The sequence below is a fragment of the Canis lupus genome, chromosome 34, assembly GCF_003254725.2.
Source record: "Canis lupus dingo isolate Sandy chromosome 34, ASM325472v2, whole genome shotgun sequence".
Lineage (NCBI taxonomy): Eukaryota > Metazoa > Chordata > Mammalia > Carnivora > Canidae > Canis > Canis lupus.
This window is the reverse complement of record NC_064276.1, coordinates 20,685,049-20,702,127: the sequence shown is the minus strand read 5'-3', so window position 1 is coordinate 20,702,127 and position 17,079 is coordinate 20,685,049. Positions and strand designations below refer to the sequence as shown.

At 42.4% G+C, this 17,079-nt stretch overlaps 1 protein-coding gene across 15 annotated transcripts in view; it reads right to left on the bottom strand.

Annotated features, from left to right (window-relative positions):
* The window catches only part of LOC112645817 (LIM domain containing preferred translocation partner in lipoma), a 670,895-nt gene that overhangs the window by 468,979 nt on the left and 184,837 nt on the right, over positions 1-17,079 (bottom strand). Inside the window, exon 1 of one of the 15 annotated variants that reach the window (XM_025425335.3) lies at positions 12,470-12,608. The exons of the other annotated variants lie outside the window; for them this stretch is intronic. The gene's annotated coding sequence lies outside the window, so the exon portion shown is untranslated. Of the gene's footprint in view, positions 1-12,469; positions 12,609-17,079 lie in introns of those variants that run through there. 15 annotated transcript variants of the gene reach the window in all.

Below are 17,079 nucleotides of genomic sequence, written 5' to 3'. Positions count from 1 at the left end.
AAGAGCTTTTGTAATCTTTATGGTAATTAAAAAGTGAACACCAACTCTGTGACAAAGACAAGACAGATATTAGTAACTCATTTTTTAGACCTGGAATTTGATGTTGAGAAAATCAATCGATCGATCAATCACACAAACAGCAAATGACAAAGCCTGGATTCAGAGAACCAGACTACAGAGTTCGAAATAAATACGAGTTCCACTGCATCATGCCACCTACCTTCTAGCTCCACTGAATATACAGGGGCCTGGGTGGACATGAGATTAAATGACAAAAGGCATTTCCAGGAGACCAGAGACTGGGGGACACCACCTGAGTTAGTAACAATTAGGAAGGGCTACCCAGGCAAATGAGGCAAGTGCCATGCTCTGGAAGGAAGGGATGCAGAAGGTTTGCTCCTCTCCAGATTCCTTGAGCAATCTCATCCACTGCTCTGCTTTATTTTTTTTTTCTTTTTTTTTTTTTTTTTTTCTTTTACCTGGGGACGGGCCCTCTGCTCCTCCCGAACGAGAGGTGCTGTCTTCCGGCCCGTCCCCCACTGCTCTGCTTTAGTCATATTCTGACTGCTCCCAACTCTAGTCCTAACCTTTCTTCCAAACTCCAGGCTGGAATGTTCAGCATTTTTTTTTTAAAGATTGTACTTATTTATGCATGGGAGACACAGAGAGAGAGGTGAGACATAGGCAGAGGGAGAAGCAGGTTCCCTTTGAGGAGCCCAATGTGGGACTCGATACCAGGAATCCAAGATCACACCCCGAGCTGAAGGCAGACAGACGCTCAACCACTGAGCCACCCAGGCACCCCTATTCAGCGATTCATTTGAAGAAGTTTCAAGTCTGAAAGGCTTTTTAAAACCTCTCATTCTACCCTATACCCACGTAAATGTGGAGCTCCATTCAGTACTGCCTATTTGAATGAATGGCACCATCTAGGCCCCAAAATCAGAAATCAGGGAGCCTACCCTGTACTAGGTTAAGGCCCTGGTTTCCGCTACTTTGCCTTCCCTCAACAGCTCATGTAGGACAGCTCCCTGGAGGATGCTCCAGAAGCTACAGAAGAGTCAGATAGTCCCTAGGTCCCCATTCATAAAACCATCTTAGGAACAGTAAAACACCCAATTACTAATAATTCCATCCCAGCTCTGGATGAGGTGAGTATTCATTCAATAGTGCTTTGTTGGAGAAAGAAAGGAAACAGAGAGAAGAAAGGGGAGAGAGGAAGGCGGAGAAAGAAAAGGAGACAAGAAAGGACTCAGTGACAGAACCAAAAGTCAAAATGGAGCATTTTTCATTTAATTTAAAAATATGTGTTGAAGTCTCATGATTTGACTTTGGGTTTCTATCACTGCTATGTGTCTTTAATCACAGCACCATCAGGGACATGTTTCTGTGTCTCTCTTACTTACTTACTTATTTATTTAATGAGAGCCAACCAACTCCAGAGTCTAAAATAGGTAGAAGAGAGTAATGCAAAGGATGTGTGGGTTAAGAATGCATGAGAGCAAGGACCACAGGCTCTGACGTCAGAACACACAGTCTGAACCTGGGTTTTGTCACCTACTAGCTCTGTGACCTTGGGCAAATTAACTGAACTCTGTACTTAGTTTCCTAATCCATGAAGATTAGTTATAAAGATTTGATGAAATAAAGTAAGGAGCTCAAAATGATTAGCATAAAAGAGAATTTCCTCTTTAGAAGGACAGAAACCTTCTGACAGTCTGATGGAGATGGGGGTGCAGAGAATATACACCCGTCCAAATATGCAGAATTATGCAAACAATTCCAGGAGGCTCATGGACCGCTAACCCTTCATTTCATAGTCCTTAAACCAGATAATCTCTAAAATCTCTCCTCTTGCAAAAGCCTGTGACGTGAGCAGCACAGAAACAAGCACTGAGGATTTCTGTAGGCGTCAAGAGAAGCAAATGTAAGCCAGCTACACGAGGATACCTTTGACTTCCATGTGATTAGCAAAAGTCTGTCAAATGAATAGAAGGAATACATCCAAGGACAAGAGTCAAAAGGAAATCAAAACAAAGTGTGACACTGCTATGGACTGAAATGTGCCCCCTACAAATTTGTATGTTGAAGCCTTTAACCCCCAAAGTGATATGTGGAGGTGGGGCATTTGAGAGATAATTAGGTGTTGATGAGGGTGGGGTCCGAATGATGAAACTCATGCCCTCATACAAAAGATCCCAGAGAGCTTGCTCTGTCTCCCCCCTCTGCCCTGTGAGGACACAGTGAGAAGGTGGCCGTCTATAAGCCCAGAAGAGAGCTCTCACCAGAACCTGGTCATACTGACCCCTGATCTCAGACATCTAGCCTGTTTAGAACCACAAAAAAATAAATAAGCAAATAAATAAAATTCTGTTGTTTAGGCCATTCAGGTTACGACCTTTTGTTATGGCAGCCCACATCGACTAATACAGACTCTTTATCCAAAACAGCATGCCTACAGAGACAACCAAATGCGTAAGGGAGGGCCTGCTTCCTCATGATGTGATCAAATATACAGAGTGTGCTTTACCATGAAAAATGCTGCCTCATCCCAAGTGCTGAAAGAATAGCATTTTTAACTATATAACCTATTCTGGTTTATTTTTCCATACAATTCTAATAATCTAAAAAAATAATTATAACAGTCATCTGTGCTTTTTCTACTCACTCTAGCTAACAAATACAGAGTAAGAGCAATGGAATATGAAGAAAAATATTCAGGAATTAGGTATAGTTAATTTCATACTTGGCTCACCACAGCCAACCTAGGTGACCTCAGGTTTTAACCATCAATTTTTCTTCATATTACATCCATTACATCATGTTACTCCCCTTTGAAAAACAACTGCATCTTGAAAAAAAGTTCAAACCTATTCCTACTCTTCATAACCTGATTTCAATTTGTATTTCCAATTACATTTCCCAAAATGTCCCCTCATAGGCCCTACTCTGCAGATTCTACTCAATATTCTACTTTCAACCTCTCAAACATAGCCCATACTTTCTTAAAAAGGTCCTTCTCTTAGCTCACACTCTAATACCTCATTTTGGGGTGAACCTCTTCCACTCTACTGCGGTCAAAAACCTACTTATCATGCCACCACATAGATGAAACTGGATAATACTATGCTAAGTGAAAGAAATCAGTTATAGAAGATCATCTATTATCTGATTCCATTTATAGGAAATGTCCAGAATAGACAACTCTACAGAGCAGAAAACAGATGAGTGGCTGCTCAGGATTAGATGAAGGAAGTTTGGGGAAATAAGAAATGGCTGCCAACGGGCGTGGATTTCTTTTTGAAGTGAGGAAAATGTTCCAAAACTGATTTTGGTGATGGCTCTACAACTCCATGAATATAATAAAAACTGCTGAATTGTACACTTTAAAAGAGTTAATTGTATGACATACGAATTAGATCTCAATAAAGCTCTTATTAAGAGAGAAAAAACAAGAACAAAAAAAAAAGAGAGAGAAAAGAAAAAAGGAAGGAAAGAAATAAAGATGTACCCAACCGTGTAGGCTCTTCAAATGTTATATAAATTTATTCTCCCCATTCTGTCAGAGTTAAAAATCCTTCAACTGAGCTCCCTTAGAATATTATTTGTACCTCTGGTTAACATCTCTCATTCTAGCTGGCAATATAATTATGTTTAGTTCTTCCCATGTCTGCCTCCCCACTAAACTATGAGTGCTTTCAGAGAAAAACAAACCTTTGCAAGACATTTCCATAGCCAGGCCTCTGCTAACCATTAGTTTCTTTTGTGCACATTAGAAAAACACACCTTGTCTTGGGTTGGCAAATAGAGGGAGGGTAGGACTTGAGTTCCACTTGCTCTCCTGACATGGAGCACAACATAATCTGAATGGCAGTAGGTGGCAGCTTTGCCTTTACCCTTCCTCTCACCTCCAACAGTCCAGTAAAATACTTAACGGAGGCACTCTCAATAAATAAATTAATACCTTCAGAATGAAAATGATACGTCTGAAAATATGTCTAACAACAAGACACTCCCAGGTTCCGGCAGAAAGCCCAAGGCGTTCGTATTTGGGTTTCTCTTTACCAGTTATTTATTTTTGCGTTTCTCAACAATGACATAAAAAATGTTTTTCTTACTAATTGGATTCAAAGACCTTGGGCGTACATATGAAATACAGTGAATTATTTTAACACATTTAAGTAGGAAGGAAAAACAGAATTTTTTTTTCCTTAAGTCAATTTACAATTACTAAAATAGGTCACAATTTTAAAAAGCCTGCCATGTATAGAGGGGACAGCAAAAAATATATATACCAAGAAGAGTTTTAGCATCAACCCAGGTTTTAAAAATTTCCTCCTCTCAACTTCCACACTTGAGCTGACTCTTGACCATCTTGTACCTAATGAGAGGTGTCTATGACCAAGCCCATTCTCCACTGCCCATCTTTTACCTGGCTAACTCCATTTTTTTGGGAGAAACACACCTTGCCCACAAACTAGGCCAGAAAACAAAAAGTGTGTAATATTCCCATGACAACCGGTATGTATCTTGTTTTGTGGCATGTATCACAACCACAATTACATAATTATCTGTGAAATTATGAATGTGGTCATTGTCATTCTTGCAATGAGAGGGCTTGTATCTGCCTGGTATCCACAGTTCTGGTCATGGTGGGCACTCAAGAACTAGTCGTTGATTGAATTAATGACCTCTCCTTGCTCAAAGTATTAGATTCTTGAAAACAGGGATTGTTTTGTATTAGACACAAATAAATTGTGTCTAATTTATTTTGGTATCACCCACTGTGCCTGGGTCAGTGTCTAATAGGTAGATAGTATCACATAATTCACACGCAGATGGATGAATAACGAACTGCAGAGCGCATCACATTATTCTTGGTATATTAACAGTAAAATCCACTTGAGTGGATTAGGAGCTAAAGGCAACCATCCAAGAAAGCTGGACCCAATAAGAGATCTTGGAACAGCACCACACAAAGAAGGAAGGCAGACACAGAGATGGAAGATGTCCACAGTCTAAGATTGATGTCAATTTCCTTGGGGTTCTAAGAGTCCATTTTCTCCCAACTTCAATGGGTGTGACTCCTTTCCCAGATGCAACGAGGCTACAAATCTTGTGCTGTATCAAGTCAAACCAGGCCTTTAGAAAAATAAAATCGCTCCAAGCAAAACCAAAGCGGGAGCAGCCAAAAGACTGGCAGAGTTAAGCAACCAGGAGAGGGTCAGAGTGCCCATGCCCTGCAGAAAACAAACAGGCTGCAGCTTGAAACACTTCTCCCCTGTGGAGACTTGTCCAGCGCGGGGGCCCAGCAGCCTCCTCAAGCAGCTTCGGATGTGAAAAGGTCATTCTGCCAAACACACTTTCAATAGATGCCAGCGGCAGACCTCCCTGAGGGGTTGGAAGGGTCTAGAGGGTGGAGAGAAAAGCTGTGCTGGTCAAGGGGGATGCTACGGTGTGCCAAGCCCCGCGTCAGATGCTGCAAGACGTGGGCCCGGCCTGAAAACCTCGCAGCCAAGATTTTGGGGACCTAATCGGGCAGGGAAATGACAGCAAGCACCACACACACACCTAAAGGAGAAAGGAGAACCGAGAAGCTGATAGGATGAGGAGCCCGACAGCATGGCACAGCCGCGATCGCTGATCTACATCGCCGCCACAGCTCGGGGGCACCTGGCCTGCAGGATGGGCATCCCGCCTCCGACACGCAGGGCTGGGCGGCCTGGCCAAAGCTCCTGAACTCTCAGTGCGTAAGTGATTCTTCACCGGTAAAGTGAAGATTATGGTAGCCTTCGGTCAAATGTGAGTTCTGATTAGTAATCAGTGACTAAGCCTGGGAGAAACAGATCACTGCCTCACAGGATCACAAAGGCCAGAACACGAAGCGCCCGACTTTGAACCAGAGTCCAAGTGCTTCTTTTACTAAAAGTACAACTCAGGCCCTGGGGAGGGAAGGGACACGCCCACACCCCCTGGGAAAGTCACCTTACTGATCCCGGTGACCACCAGCCCCCCCGACCCATGGTGCCGGGCGCTGTTCACCAGCACACAGAGCTGCTGGCCACGTTGTTTGCTAATAGAGGTAAGATGCTTAGAATGGTACCTGGCTCAAAGGCAGCAGCGTGCATGTGTTTGTTATCACCGCTGAGGATAATGATGCCGGAATAAATAACATATTCATAGGGTGTTTTGTGGTTTACAAAGCCTATTTGTATCATTATCTCATTTAATCCTCTCAACAACTCCGGGAATCATGACCCCCCAAGCCCTGCAGAGATGGGGTCAAATGAGGCTCAGAGAGGTCTCTTAGTTTCCCCAGGAATCCCAGAGACTGGGGGCAGAGAAGTGCAGCCCAAAACCCATGTTCCCCATCAGCCAATCCAGTGCTCTTCCCTGTCCATGTTCCCACGGCACAGATAACAGCTAGTACCAGACTAGAGATTTCTAATGGGAACAATCCCACGATCTCTACTCTAACAAATCCTCTTACCTAAAGGAAGAAATTCAATGGCATGAGAATTTCCTTTTGCTTTTGCTGCAGCTGGCTTAAACCTAGCAGGAGGAATGTCTTCTTTGGAGCCAAGCTTTCTCTCCTGTCTGTGGAATGAGATGGCCTTCCTGCTGAGCCATGAGTGCTGGGCAAAGAGGAGGCTGAAATTGGGAAGGAGCAGGGGCAAAGGAGAGAAATAACCACATGGTGGCTGATAACTAAGCCATAGTCCTAGGGCAGCTGGTGATGAGCCAGTTAACTACCACCTCGCAGGGGTGAATCCCTCAGCTGGAAATAAGACCAAGAGAGGACAAACTGGGCATGAGCCTCTCTTTCACACATATCTCCTCCACTGAAGTGAATACATTTTTCAAGCGACAAGTAACAAAGGACCTGGATGACAGCCAAAGGACTAGGAAGGGTCTTCTTACCTTAAAAGTAAAGGAGTTTCTACTTACAGGCTTTTATCTTGTAAAATTTATTTATAAAATAAATTTGCTTTTATCATGTATCTATGCATGGATGCATCTACCTATCTATATCTAATCAAAAGAAGCAAATAACTCCTCTCTTTTAAAAAAAAATTATTTATTTGAGAGAGAGAGAGAGAGAGCTTGAGTGGGGGAAGCAGGGGAAGAGGGAGAAACAGAGTATCAAGCAGACTCCCCACTGAGCACACAGCCCATCCCACAACCCTGAGATCATGACCTGAGTCAAAACCAAGAATTGGATGCTGAATCAACTATGCCACCCAAGTGCCCCAATAACTCCTTTCTTTTTAAGAGTATACTATTAAAAAAAAAAAGTTATGAAACAGGTAAATGAGAGACCTTGATTTTAGTTCTGGTTTTGTCACTGACTAGGACAGTGAATTAAAAAAGGTTACCAAAGCCTTCTGGGGATTTTTATTTCCTCATCTGTCAAGTGCAGGCTTGGGCAGATCAACAAGGACTCTTCAAGCTTAAAAAAAAAAAAAAGAAGAAAGCAAGCAAGCAAGCAACAAGCAAGCAAGCTAATATCCTAAATAAACAGAAGAAAATGCCATAATAGTCAAAACCAACTTTTCAGAAAAGTTTTTTAAAAGGCGTTGTTTCCTCCATAAACCTTGGTTTTGAATGCAAGGAACATGTCACAGTTTAAAATCACCCATATTCGTGCCTTTGATGGTGAAAAAAGCCTACCACCAAAAGCCAACAAAGTTTTGCTTAAAAACAAGCTATTTTCAGGAACAACTCTCCAAGTTAAAGCCCTAATTCACAAAATTGGGTTTGGCTGGTATAACACTGTCTTCTTTCTGCAATTATTAGGCTCTAAAAGGTTTTTTTTTCCCTCCTCTCCTAACAACATTTCATTTGCAAAGTGTTTGATCCTGAAATAAACCTGTAATTCCTCCTATGGTGAAGGGAGGGCAGACGAAGATCTGTACTGTACTCCAAATGACTTTATATCTCACAGGAGATCATTACAAGATGACAGTATAAACCTTAAGAATTTTAACAATAAAGTCATGCTATCCAAAGAATGTTCCACAAAACTCGAGTCTGGGAAACTGTCTACAAAATGATTCCATTATGAAATAAATTTGACAAAACCTGAATTTAAGGAATGTTGTGGCTAATGCTTTTATCCACAGGACTTCTCCGAGTCATTCCTGCTGAAGATGCATGGAGAATCCCTAAGACGAGTGGCTATAAAAATAGCCGATTCCCAAATGGATCTGGCCATTTGTGGAGCTAGTATTCCATGGAGCACATTTCAGGAAGTGCTGCCATGCAAATGACAATGGGTTATGACAAGGACAAAGCTTTATTCCTGGCAACATCTCTATCCCTGAAGGATAAGGTCTACAACTCAACTAGAAGCTTGTCTGTTAAACTCTACCTTTACTTACCCCAGATTTTATAACAGATGCAACAATAACCAACCAAAGCCTTTGACAGTCAAAGTGGTTTCCATTTCTTGAGATTTTCTTGTCATATAGAAGGATCCTCACCCCAAGAGGCCTGGGTCTTCCCTATGCTACAGATACACTCTGTGATATCAGGCAATGCTAAGGGAACTCCTTTTTCCTTCTTCTCTTTCTCTCTTTCTTTCTAATTACTTATAGGCTTTCCTCAGAATCCGTTTTCTTTAAGGATGCATTTTCTCATCATCTTTCTGAGACAATGAGAAACTGTCAGGCAGAGAGCTCACAAGGTAATTGAGATCTGATACTCCCCCATCTAAGCAAAAGACTGCCATGCACAACAGTATTTGTGTCAGGGCCTTGGTTTTCTCACACTCAGAATGAAGTAAGTGGATTTCATGGCCTTACATTTCATGATTCTTTGACTTTTGGGGCTGGTTCATCATTACCTCTGCAGGCAACGACATGGATGTTTTGAGCAAGGGCAGGGAGAAGTGCTTCCCGTGCTGGAATGGCAACCTCACAAAAAGCGCTGCTTGGATAACTTTAATACTTGTAAGGGCATGTTCCAGGGTGCTGCTAAAACTCCAGTCTCAGTATTTTTCAACCACGCCAAGTAATGTTTGGCCAGCCACAGGCACATTATGGTGCCTCACTGGGTCACTTACTAAAAGTGACAGTAAATTTAAAACCACCTTGACATGGCAGAGAGCTGACGCAGGGCAGCCAGTGTGGAATCATACTCCTCAACCACCACAGGGCTGCTGGTAGCATCTCCACTTATAATGACCTTCTTCTACAGGAAAGGTATTTAAACACCCAGATCTATTGCCCAGCAAGTAATGTATTCCAGGAAACACTCTCTTGCATGACCCCACCCAGATTTATTTTTAAAGGCAGAAGACAAGAGTCATCTTAATACTGGCTCCTAAGAAAAATAGAGATGGGCGGGGGGGGGGAGGATACTTTGATATTTAAAGGGGGAAAAAAAAGCAAAAGTGCTTATATCACCCCTAAAAGTGATCTGAGAGAAAAAGATAAAGAGCACTCAACAGTTTTCATTATAATCCCTCTACAAGCATCCAAGATCTCCTGTCTTCATACTTCCTAGTCTTCCTCTCTTCCATTCCCACCTAAAAGCAAATCCCCTTTCAGAGACACTTAGAAAATAAGAGGGCAGGGGGGTTGGTGGCTCCCCTGTCAACTTTTTATACAGAACCCAGAACCTCACTCACAAACTCACTGGCTTTCCAGGGGAGGTTCCATCCCACAATAGCAGCTCTCCAAGGGCCTGGATGGTGCCCAGAGGGCAGCACATGGGAAATTCAAAGAAAATCAGGTGTAGTTCACACCCTCCACTTAGCCTGGGAAGGCTTTTCCCCTTTGCTACCAGGTCAAATTCCACCCAGTGTTCAGGCCTCACATGTTTCTTCCTCCAGGCAGACTTCCTTCATTTTCATCACATTTGTCTCCAATCCCACCAAAACTAACATATCTCTCCTTTAGTGGACACAAATCCCTGTATCAGAGGATATTACCTAAATATCATAGCTCTTATCGAGCCAACTCTCTCTCCAATAAGAGTCACCTGCATTAATTTGACCAACCCACTCTCCTCCCCCAAAAAATCTCTTAAGGGCAGAGACAGGGTAAAGCTAAATTCATTGAATATAAAGATAAAACCTGTCTAAAGAGTTAAGACAAGTATATAAATAATTATCATATAAGAAAGACTCTATTCAAGAGAAGACAGGAACAGATGAAAGACTCCAGGCTGAAAGCTCAGCAAGGCTGTGTCGCATGTGTGTTAAGGCCCTCCACACACACAATGCCGGGTCGCTTAAGAAACACAACAGTGACTGAGCATAAACTCTAAGTCAGGCAGGGCCTTAAACATTTCCCAGGTACTAACTCCTAGAATTCTCAGAGTAACCTTGGAGGTGGTAGAGTTTTCACCTCTTTTAAATAAGGGGATGAGGCAAATGAATTGCAGAGAGAGCATGCAACTCAACAGAGCAAACAGCAGAACTGGCTTCAAACCTTAGCAAAGAGACTTCAGCCAATGCACCGGACCATCCTGCTCCAGTGTTGCTGCGGCAGGCTTGCCAACATCCCACACAAAGGAAGTGGCATGTGGCACTTTCTATATAACCCAAAGGAAGGATTTCTGGAAAAAGGTCTAAGAAATGACATCCTATCAGTAAAGGGAAAAGTACGGGTAAACATCACATTCTAGATGTCTGCACCTGCATTCACAGAGAGAGGACACTCCTGGATTTTGAGAGCAGAAGACTCAAGCCACTGATGGGGCTGCAGCCTTTTCTAATTGACCAGACTTCCTCAATCTGGGACTTACTCAATCTTTGCAATGAGCAGTGAGGCTGAATCTCTCGTCACGCTGGTACTTTGTGAGTGATAGAAACGTGGCTGTTACCTTGACTGTAAACATTAGAAATGCCTTGTGATGATCTGACCAGCCTTTTTCCTTCCAGAAAAGGTTAAAGGCCTTTTAGCAAAGAACTAGATGTGAAAAATCGAACTTAAATGGTGAGAGAGAGCATCTTGTGGCCAATCTTAATGATACTTAATTCTCAGATGAGGAATTTTGTAGTAAACAACCTCTCGATTCTGTGCAAAACATTTTTAATTTCATGCCCTGCTAATCACACAGCTGTTAAATTTCCCTTCCCATCAGTTGTAAAAAAATAAATAGATAATAATTGTAATAATAATTTAAGAAACAGTTGGGCCTCAAACAAAATTTGAACCCTAATGAATTTTCCCATCTGGAATTAATAATGTAGTGGATGGTGAAATTGCCTGGATTCAGTTGATGTAAAGTTATATTACATTATTAAAAGTATCAAAATGTAAGGCTGTAAACATCAAAGGTTGCTAACATGCCAGCCACAGAATGCAAAGTCTACCTTGCGTTTTCAGACAAGCCAGGCACCTGATGTTTCATTCCAACAGATTTTAACAACCTGTTTCCTTTCGCTGTGACCTTATCTCCTCTAGGCTGCAAAGGCACTATACGCATGTAAGTACTGACTTGACTTTGGCATTATAGACTTGATGATCCAAAGCCCAGAGAAGAGAAAGTAGTCTCTTCATATCGCAAACACATCAATCCAATCAATACAAGGAAATTAAAAAGCTGCCTTAAATGTTGCATGTGAAAATAAGAGCTGAGGAGTAAAAGATAGAAGGGCGTTTTAAAGTATTTGGGGATAAGAGAATGAGGTAGTTCAAAGGAGCATGGTAGTGAGGGTAAACCAACCTTGCAGGAAAGACAGGATAATAACCAGAAAAAAAAAGAAAAAGAAAAATTCAAGCAATGGAACATCATGTGAAGAAGGAAGGGACGCATGTACTAATAGAAATAAAATAAGCATAGTCAGTTGGACCAGAATATCAGCAGGAGATCTTCTCATGTTTCTGTGCATTGACACTTTTCCCATAGCTTTGGCCAAAGGACACGGTAGGAAATGCCTAGAGCACTAACGTACGGTCTCTTCATCTGGCTTATTCCAACCTAAAAGTCTGTTTGCTGCAATCCTTCCAGTTCTTAAAGGTGTGCTCAAATGTCACCTCCTTTGAAAGCTTTGCCCCCATTCCAAACCCCTGAAACCTTCCTCCAGGCTCCCACAGCATGATGCCTATATCTCTCCATTGTCAACTCTGTCGTTTTGCTTAGTGAAATAACTAATTATTTATGTGTTTGGGTCTCCCACTAGATTGTAAACTCCAGGAAAGAAGAAATCACATTTACCTATATTTCTATTCCTCAGTGCCAAGTCTAGGCTTTGCATAGTAGGCACTTAGGGGATGGGTACACTTTCTTTAAAAAAAAAAAAAAAAAATGAGAAGAGAATACTTTCTTGTTACAGAAAACTGAAATTTAAGGATTTAACAATTTACCCACTAGCGATCACCCTACAAACCCCTATAAATGACAACCACTATCAATATTTCATTACTACTCTCAAGTTTCCCTGAAAAGCTCAGAACATGAACACGATTTTCATAATTGTTATCCTAGTCTACCTAAAGACAGAACAGTAAAAACATACATCGCGCTTTTCTGTCCTGAGCACAGGCTCTCAACTGCTGGTGCAAGAATCATTTCCAGGAACCTACAGTGCTTTCTTGAAATCCCAGAATCCCTCCAGTCAACATTTCATTAAAACAATCGCGTTTCCTTCATACTTCATCATTGATGATAAAGCGAATGAGTCAGCTCTGCAAAATACAAACAATAATTGACGATGAACATAACTATATTGCATAGAACTTGAGATATCACTATCTCATTTGCTCTTCTCTGCAAGCTTCTCCAACACGAGGAAATAGAATAATTGTTTTAGAGATGAGGAAACTCAACTCCACAAGATATGATTTATCTCCAAAACACAAAGCTCATACAGGCAATGACAAGATGTGAACTCAGGATTCAAGATACTGAATCTCCATCCAAAGTTGTGTTCATTTATACAATGTTGTTTCTCTTATCTGAAAGTGTGTACTTAGATACCAGAAGTCAGTAATGGAGCCCCTGAGACTTATATAAATGAAAAAGTTACCTAACTCAGATAAAGTTTGAGATGGGTTCCATGAAAATATAAAAGAAGAAGAAAGAGAAAGAGAGAAAAAAAGAAACTACTTTGGGTTAAGACAGTCAGTTAAATTTCCTGGAAAACAGGGGTCTTGAACTGTACTTAAAAGGCATACTAATGAAAGTAAGCCCACAAACTGACAGTTTCAAAATCATCCAGAAGCTCATCAGAAATACAAATTCTCCCACACTATGCTCTCAGACCTACTGGACCGTAATCTCTGAGAGTGAGTATAATCTACCTCTCTAATGTATATCACTTTACAGCAACTGAGTCCTCCCAGGTGTTACCAATGTATGCTAAATTTGAAAAGTACTGCTTGAAAGTTAAGACAAGGACCTGGATAAGTAAAAAGGTAATGGGTCGGTTCTAGAGGTGGGGGAATGACATTAAAAATAAGGAGGCCTAGAATCTAGAAAACTCAAAATATGTTAGCAAAGCAGATTGAGAACAACGGACTAGAGAAGTAGTATCCCCTGAGGGACTGGGTCTGAACACATTCCTTTGTAGAGAATGCCCAGTGCAGCCACCCAGGGCCTTGTGAGCACGTGGACTCCACAGCCACTCAGCCCAAGTTCTGAGTCTGGAGAGAAAGCACGCACACATAAAGAACAAGATCATCATGCAATTCAAGACCAGAGGCCACACATGGTTGAGAGACTGTTAGGAGGAGAAACTCTTGTACAAACCGGAGGAACTCAAGTTCACCAGGCACATGAGAATGGAAAGGAACATGGCAAAGGTCCGAGAGATTAAAAAAAAAAAAAAAAAACATGATCTACTGAGCACAAGTGAGGCACCCTGGCATTCAGCATCCTCCTCTGTAAAAGAAGAGATTCATAATCCTGAGCCAGTGGATGGTTGAGGGGATTAGGTGAGGCAATTTTACAAGGCAGCTCCTCCGGTAGGGTCTGGCACAGGGCAGACACTCAATGCCGCCTTCCTCTCCCTGTCAGGCCAATGGAGGGCAAAAGAAAGACCCTAGCATGGAGCCCTCTCTGGGGCTATGTGGTGAGCTACTGCCACTGATGCTGTTTTCTCAAAAAAGGTTCACAAGGCAGTCTGCTAGGGGAGTTCCTGTGGTTGGTGTAAGCAACACACAGAGGCACATTCCATTTCAAGACTTAAGGCTCCTTCACTTCCGGCTTCTCACTCTTACTTTTTCAGAGAGGCCACAGGTTCTCAAGTTTATCTTGAGTGCAGCTCTCCTTCTCAATGACACGTAATTTCTACAGGCAAAAAGTGCTCTAACTTCTTCTTTCAGATGGGACTTCCGGCTGCCCTGAGAATGGACTTAGCTCTAGTACTTAGATGATCTGTCAGAAAAGGGACACGAATCCACACATCCATCCAGCTGGTTGACTGGGGGGTCTCCCCACCACACCCAGTGTATGTCTCCTAGGGGCGGTAACTAGGGTTGCTCAAAGGCAAAAACAAAGTTCCAGAGTCAAATGAGAGCAAGACAACAGTTGTCCCACAGGGCTTCCTAAAAGAGCCTCAGGTACATTGTCAGTACCTAAGAGGGCGCCAGAGTATGTGGCATTTCCCAGGCTTGTGTGACCACTCTCCTCAGAGTGGTATCAACTTAGACTAGTATTTATGGACCACGCAGAAGAAACGATGACTCAAGGCATGATACTAGAGGAGGCAGGCATTAGCTACCTGCCTATAGCCACCTCCCAGAAAGAATGTGCAGCTGCTCAAGGCTTTTTGTTATACTTTTCTCGTCTTCCCATTCACCACCCTGCTCACGGTTTTCTCAGCTACCTTCACAACCCCTTTCCTTTCCCCCTGCCTCCACACACAGGATCTGCTAACCTAATCAATACTTGATGAACACCCTCTGCTCCACCACCCTGCACACACTGGTACCTCAATTTTATCATTCATCCCATTTGCTTCGAAGGCATCTCCCTTTACCAAAATCCCATTCATTCAAGGTTCACCTAAATGTCACTGGTGCCATGAAGACTTCCTTGAATCTCCCGCCCTGCATCCCAGTTGGAAGCAGTGGGTTTTTTTCCTTCTCTGAATTTTCTCTTCAAGGTTCTACTTTCTACTTTAATTTATAGCTATCTGTGTGCTGTCTCCCCTTCACCCTGTGGTTAACCCCTCCCCCTAACACTTCACTCCTGTCATCTTGTTTCAGCCTCACGGCATGCTGGAAGACAGAACAGGCAGGTATAATCATCCTCGCTGCACAGAGACAATAGAGCTTAGTGGTTAGGAGAGCAGTTTCTAGAGCCAGATGATCTGAGTTCAAGTCCTGACTTTCCTTTTTATGAACGTGGGACCTGGAGCAAGCTGTGTAAAGTCTCTGGTTCTCAATTTTTCCTCTGTGAAAACGTAGAAATAACCCTCCTCAGAGAGTGGCTATGAGGACTGAGTGAGGTGATGATGCTGAGTGCTCACAATAATACCTAACTCAACAAGCATTAATTAAGCAAAAGTTCCAGGGAGTTTAGAAGTGGCCGGGTCAGAATTTTCCAGATTTCAGTCATGCTTCTTCCCTCAATAATGGTATCTTTCAGTATTGCTCATCTGTTCAGTAAATATTTATTGAGCTCATAAATGAGCCAGGCATGACTCTGGACAAATGGGAAACAAAGACAGACAAGGGTCTGAACTCAAGGTCCTTACACTCTAGCAAGAGAAAAAGGAAGCAGAAAGGAGTCGATGCAAAAATAAGATAACTAAACAAACAAGATAGATGAGTGCTTTTGGTTTGGGTTCATCCCATGTCACCTTCCTCCATCCCAACAATTCCTTGCAGTATTGCATGTTGATGAAAAGTATGCACAGAATGCTTCCCGCATGATTTGAAACTATATTTCTAGAACTCAACATTTGCTTAGAACATTTTGCCTGATTTCACCAGTTTCTTCAGGGAATGAGCCAGGAATCACTCCGGGGTTTTTCCTAATGATCCTACGCATGCATTTTGGGTCATCCCTTCCCTCATCCAAATAAACCCAGGTGCATCCCCGGTGGCTGATATGTGACTCAATAAAAGAACATTCTGTCTTGGCACTCGGCTGCTGCTTCTGGACTCACACCGCTTTTATGAGATTTATTACCAGAGAGGCATTTCACTAGAAGAAAGTGTCAGGCACAGAACTGGAGACTGGACCATTCTCTCCCTTCAGGACTTCAGCTATTAAAAGAGTTAAGTCAAACTAATCCCATAATTTGAGTCCTGAGGAACTTTGAAAATGATGCTTCTGCATCTAGCAAAAATAGACATTGATCATCTCTGCCATCGTTAGGACAGGTTTTTTTATCTGTGAGAAATATTTTCTCCAATTTGATTTTATTATGCTCATACTTAAAGGCTTTTCTATAGTGTTACTAAGTCATGTGCCTCAATCACTTGTCATTCTTGCAGTTTCTGCCTTGGTTTGCTAATCCACAACTCTGTATTCTCCTACCGCACCATTCTCGAGGGTACACACAGGAACTTGCCCTGCACAGTGGATTGAGGTTGTGGCAATTACATATGAATGGGGTGGAGGAAGGGGAAAGTAATGGATAAATTCAGAATCCAAGTTTTGGGTAAACACCCCCCTCCAAACTAGCTGAAAGTCTCTAACCTAAAGAGTTGAAGGTTATCCTTGACCAGAAGCAGACAAAATACCTGCCAAACTTCTATCCCTTCCTCTACCTAGACTTGTGGCAAGTCATGGTCTTTGCTGACCCGAAAAGCTGCTGAATTGGAAAGTAAGTTTATTAAGACTAGAAAGATGTAAGGATTAAAGTCAAACACAGATGTGATCTCAGTTGGTGGCCCCTCCTTTGAATCTCAGTATGGAGAGCCCTTGGCCATTGAAAGGACTTCCATGCAGGCCTCCTGAATGCACAAGGTTGAACCCAAGGTCAGGTCTCTGCCAGATCTGTTGGTGTGCTTGCCCACCAAAAACTCACAGGAAATGAGCCACAGGGCCAAAGAATCCCTGACTCTAGGTCCATCTAGCAGAGCAGTGCCAACAGGTAGCCAAACTGGTTATTTAAGCCGTGGAGCGTTCTACTTAAATGAAATAGCACATAAAACTAAATTAAAACAAATCCAA